The sequence below is a fragment of the Barbus barbus genome, assembly GCF_936440315.1.
Source record: "Barbus barbus genome assembly, chromosome: 8".
NCBI classification, from domain to species: Eukaryota; Metazoa; Chordata; class Actinopteri; order Cypriniformes; family Cyprinidae; genus Barbus; species Barbus barbus.
This window is the reverse complement of record NC_136736.1, coordinates 30,931,902-30,937,901: the sequence shown is the minus strand read 5'-3', so window position 1 is coordinate 30,937,901 and position 6,000 is coordinate 30,931,902.

Genomic DNA, 6,000 nt, shown 5'->3' with positions numbered 1-6,000 from the left:
ATAAAACAGGAAAAACTAACAAAAACACTAAAACAACTGGAGAGCCAAGCACAATGGCTGCCATGTGTGGCACCATCTTGAGATAACTCATTTCTAATGTAATTTTAATTAAAAATTTGCCTTTGTGTATTTACATTTGTAATGATGAAGTTGCAATTTAGTAACAATTTAAATATTTTAACTCTCAATGTCATATCTACTGACTTACTACAGTTAAAATTATAATCAATACTTAAGTATGTTGTTCAACACATCAAAATAAGTGTACTTTTTTAAAGCATGACAAGATTATTAAAATTGCTATAAACTGCACTTTAAAGTAAAACTTATTTTTTAAAGCAAATTATTACAAAATGCACTTTTTAAAATGTTTACTCAAGTGTGTCAAGGAACATCTTTAAGTACACTTAAGTGGCCTTTTGTTTCCTTAATATTATATTACCTGCAAGTACAGTTTTTTTTTTTTTTTAAATATACTTTTAAGATTTGAAGTCCACTTCAAGTGCACATTCAGTATAATTAAGTGAATTTGTTTCTAACGATGTTCTCCATGGTCAAGTTAATTTAAGTTAAGTTAGTTAAAGGGATAGTTCACCCAAAAAAGAAAATTCTGTCATTAATTACTCACCCTCATGTTGTTCTAAACCCGTAAGACCTTCGTTCATCTTCGGAACACAAATTAAGATATTTTTGATGCATTCTGAGCTCTCTGACCCTCCCATAGACAGCAGTGTAATTTACACAATCAACGTCCAGAAACGTAGCAAGGAGATCGGTAAAATAATCCAGGTGACATCAGGGGTTGAACCGTAATTTTACGAAGCTACGAGAATACTTTTTGTATGCATAGAAAACAAAAATAACGACTTTATTCAACAATTCGTCTCTGCATCACCCTAGTAATTTTAATTTAATTTAATTTTAATTGTTTTAATAATTTTAATTTACTTATTTATTTTATTTAAACTGTAATATCAGTGACTTAATTTAACTGTAATATTTTGGTGGACAATGTATGGTTACAATGGTAAATTTTGAAGTTTATGTGGCCATTCGCTCTGCTGAAGCCAAAAAAATATTTCTGAAATGACTCACGACATCTGTATACATTGCCATTTTCTGCTGCATAAATGCGAACCTTTCTGCAGGAAAGCAGAACACATGCAAATAATGAAGCCTGTATATTGATGATCAATTAGCGTGGTGCTTGTGTCGTCCCATCTGGCCAGCGTTTGGCCTGAGTGCTCTGAGGTTCAAAGGTAAGGTCTTTCAGTGGAGGCATTAGGCAAGATTTAGCCGTGCTGCCTCAGACCGGGAGCGCTGAGTCAGTCATCCGCTTCCTGAACGGCTTCGGGAGGAAGTGCTCCGAGGAGGGGACAGGATGTAAGATCATTAGCTAATACATCTTAGGTGAGCTGACTGTTCCTGGCAGAGTAACAGCCACAGGCGTCGGCGCCACAGACAGATATCGCCCTCCCCATTACCTTAGGCGTGTTGGCGCGTTCCAGTTCCCAGCAGTTGAAGTTGTATGGGCCGTACTAACTGGACAGATGAAGGGGTACGGTTTATGGTTACTTGTTCAATTGTTTATTTGGTTGTCAATGGTCTCTTTCGCCTGTGATGCTGGACAAAAAAATAAAAAGTAGCTGTTTGAAAGGCTTTATCTCATACTGAATTTATAGAGAAAACGATCTGTTGTATTCATCCTTTCCCCAATTCCTAATGGCTTGCTTATAGTGGACATCTTTGACTAATCTCTACTCTCAGTGATTGAGAGCGATTTGTTGGTTGATTTTGAGCCAAATCTGGATTAGTTCAGCAGGGCTTCAGACCACAAAACAATGGACTTTTGTCATTGTGAATGACAAAACTGAAATTCATGGATATATATATATATATATATATATATATATATATATATATATATATATATATATATATATATATATAATATTTATTTTTTTTATATTTGACTTACCTTTTTTTTATATATTTTCTGTTTTAATTTTAGTAATTAATAATTTTAGTTTTAGCACAATAAATTTAGTTTTAGTTGTTTTTTTTCAATAAGCTTTTGTCATTTTATTGTTTTTTTTTTTTTTTTTGTATTTCTATATAGCTTTGCCATTTTATTTTTATTTTTGTAATTTTAGTACTTTTTTCAGTTACTTGCCATGGCAATGTTATCTCTGATTTTATTCTATTATTTTTTTGTTTGTTTTTTTTGTTTAGTTTTTTATGATATATTTATATAGATTTTTTTCTCTGAGGTTAATTTCAATTACTTAAAATGATTTTAATAGTTTTTGTTTTAAATTAACTGTAACACTACCCCTAGCTTCATCACATCATGTTTTACAAGTACAAACTATTTTTAGCAATTTATAGCTCTTACAACTCAGAATTTGGATGCATATGGTATATTTAGACATATACTCCTAAAATTTCCAATAGTAATGCACAAAAAGCATAAAAAAGAGGATATTCTGTTTATTATTTGAGAAAGATAAAGTGAATTGTAATCCAGAAAGATAAGAGAGACATATGCTGTGTAGTCTTGGAAAAACATGTTAGGAAGAAATTACAGCGTAATGAAAAATCTCAGTAGTACAGGTGGAGGAGGCAGAGATAAAATATGAGATGGCTGCAGACTGGAGTCTGTGCAGTTGTGTTTGTGAAGAGAGATCAGGCCACTGAAATGAGATGAGACTGGCGTGGTAATACAGGGATTAATAGAAGAGTTCTGTCACCGCTAAATCCACCCATTCATCCGCTAATCCTCGCCCAGCGTTCAGACACACACCTACTGTATGTGTGCCAGCTAGCATAGCCTATAGCTTCACATGTGGAAGCAGACATGTTGTCAATGAGCTGAAGTATACACTGATTTGTTTATCAGAAACTAATCAGAAGTCGTGGGGAGATTGACCTTTGTTCTTGTTTTCATTATTGGGCAAACTACTGAAAGGTTTTATGGTTTTTGTTTTCTGCTGAAGGCAAATATTGCCCCCCCATTAATTTAGGCATGTTTGCGCAGTCCAGTGACCAGCAATTGAAATTGTATATGGCCTGTGCTTACTGAATGGATTGAGGGGTAAGGTGTAAGCATAGATAACAATAGCAGAGATAGACCTATGCTATGTGCATATGTATTTTGAGACTTTGGCCTATCCATATTATATCTGCAGACTTAGTTTTAATTATCCCAAGTCGTCTGCCTGAGGGTAAAGGGATAAAAAGATCTGGCCGGATGTGTGGAATCTCGAAGAATTGTTGAGCCTTTTCTCTGCAAACGCGAGACATAGATGTCATCAATGGTGGGCAGATCACAACCTATAATATTTGAGGCAGTCCGCACTATATTACGAATCTGACTTTTTTGTTGAACTGTGGAGCTGCCAAACCACACTATTATTGAGAATTATTATCATGACTGAGAAATCATTAATAATAAGATCAGTCAATAAAATAGCTTTGATATCTGTAGCAACACTGCTTGTTTTTCACCAACAGTCGTGTTTAAAGCAAATCCAGGGACTTTTGTAAATGTGGCATGTTTTTAAATAGATTCAAAGTCCTGCTCTGTGTAGTTTTGGTATGTGTGGGACATCAGGAAAATGACTGACCTAGTTTTCCCTTAAAACGTCACCCTTTTGATGGTATCCCAGCCATCTCAGCGTGGAGCGCTCTGGTGTGAAGATATCCTGCTGACCATCACATAAAGCGCTCACATCAGAGGAGTATAATGAATGAGATATTCCGGTCAGCTCCTCTGGTAGTGTGAAACTCCTCTTGATCCTATTTAGTTTCACCTGCTACCAACACCTACTGTGATGCTCTCAGCTATCTGAGACTAACTGATGAGTTCAAGAGGAAAGGAAAGGCACCACGGGAGGGACAATGGAACTGCATCAGAATTTTGGAAGGCTCTCTTTCTGTATTTCATCAGTACTCATTAGTAGCCTAAGTGTATTTGTAAAGTGAACTTTTGCGTTTTAATGCACATATTGGATATTTTGTAATGTATTATATATATATATAATGGATATTTTGCTTCCCTAGCGTCTTCTTTCAGACTAAAAAACATTCAAATTACAAATTTAAGTGTTTATTTAATTAGAGGATTCTAATTCGAGTTGCATCTTTAAAGGAATAGTTCACCCAAAAATGAATCAGACTTTTCTAGCTTTTTGTTTTTGCCTTTGGTTAGGTTTCTGGCATGTCTTCCTGCTCAGAAAAGCTGAAAAGAAAACACGCTGCCAGTTTGTTATGGACTGTCTGAGTCTGAAACTGTGTCATCCAGGAAACTGTTTCAATTTGTAACCAGTTTCTACTTAGATAGCTAACTATTTGAATGAGACCACCTCCAAGCCATATATGGAGTCCAAGGCAGCAATTCACGTGTCTTATGTTGAAATGCCCATGGAAGAGAGGGGCTGGCGATAGCTCATTATCATTTAAAGAGCCATGCACCGAAACGGCTCGCTGCGAACAGAGGGGTTTTTGACAAGGTTAAAAAAGGTATTTTAAAACGACCATTTAGGAATGTTAACAGAAGTGTTAACAACGTATGTTACAGACATTTCATGAAGACTCTAAAGAGTCATACCAACTTGTGGGTATCCAATGCCCCCTTTCAAAATAAAATAAAACTTGTTTGAGGGCCCTGTGCCAAAATTAAATGTTGCATCATAGCCAGCTCTATTATGCTTCAACGGCGTGTTTTATTCCCCTGTTTCTTCCTTCCTCTTGTGATATGGCATTGCAGGCCAAATCTATGGTCATCACTGGCCAACTTTGGCTAACAGGCCCTGGTTTCAGATTTTCTGCCATAGCAGAATCATTTTGTTTTCCCAAAGAACAATATCGAAGAACATTTTAAGCATGAAAAGAACTCTTTTCCACTATAGGGAACCTTTTGTGAAATGTAAAGCTTCCATGGATGTTAAAGTGAGTGTAGTTGATTTTGAAATTATGCAGTGCACATCCCTTCTTGCAACAATGGGCATTTTGAAAACAAAATAGCTGCTGAATTTAAAAAGTTCATATGTTTTGTAACAGTAGTTCCCATTGCTTTGCAGAGAGTGCTTCACCATTTGAATAAGCTGCCACTTTGTTGTATATTATTGTGGTATCATCGATTTTAGATTGTGTTGAGCATTTAAGATGTTAGTCATGCTCTTACTGGACATCTAATCGGGCAGTTCTTGACCACTGTTCACCAGACCTGAAATGCTGTTTACACCAGCTTTCCAGAACAATAAATGTCTAATATTTGGTTTCCCAACAGTTTAACTAACCAACGGCCAGGTAATTTGATTAATTTATCTTTAACATGCCATTTGAATGCGTATGAGATACGAGTAACAATGCATTCCACTGTCTGCTGTTGCTGTTGTAAAATAGAGCAGTCGCTCCTCTGAGGATTTGCTCTGACAGCAGCGTACAGATGAGCTGTTGAAGTAATGATGAAAAGTTTCATTGGAAGCTTTGCATAACTGTGACGAGGGCTAATTGTAGCCGTAAAAAAGGTGAGAACAGAAAAAACCCTGAAATATCTGATGCTGTCGGGGAGTACAACACATCGCAAGCGCGTTAATGTGACGTCTGAAAAGCTGTGGTGAATGTAATCTGTATCTATATTAAAAATAAAAATAAAAAAATCATTAATACACCCTCAAGTTGTTCCAAACCTGTATATAGATATACGAAAGAATGTGGGTAACCAAACAGTTCAACTAACAGTTATAGTAACCAAAAGAATACTGTGGAAGTATTATTTAGTTACCAACATTCTTCAAAATATCATCTTTTGTGTTCAGCAGAAGAAAGAAGCTCATTCAGGCTTGGAGAGGGTGGAAAATGTTGTTTAAAATTACATTTGCTGCTTTTTTGATGTACAAGAAATTTGTAATTGAATCATTGTTGACTGATGATTAGGTAAATACAACAGATAGTCATCATGAAAATATAATTGAAATAAAAGAGAGATTTTTAAGG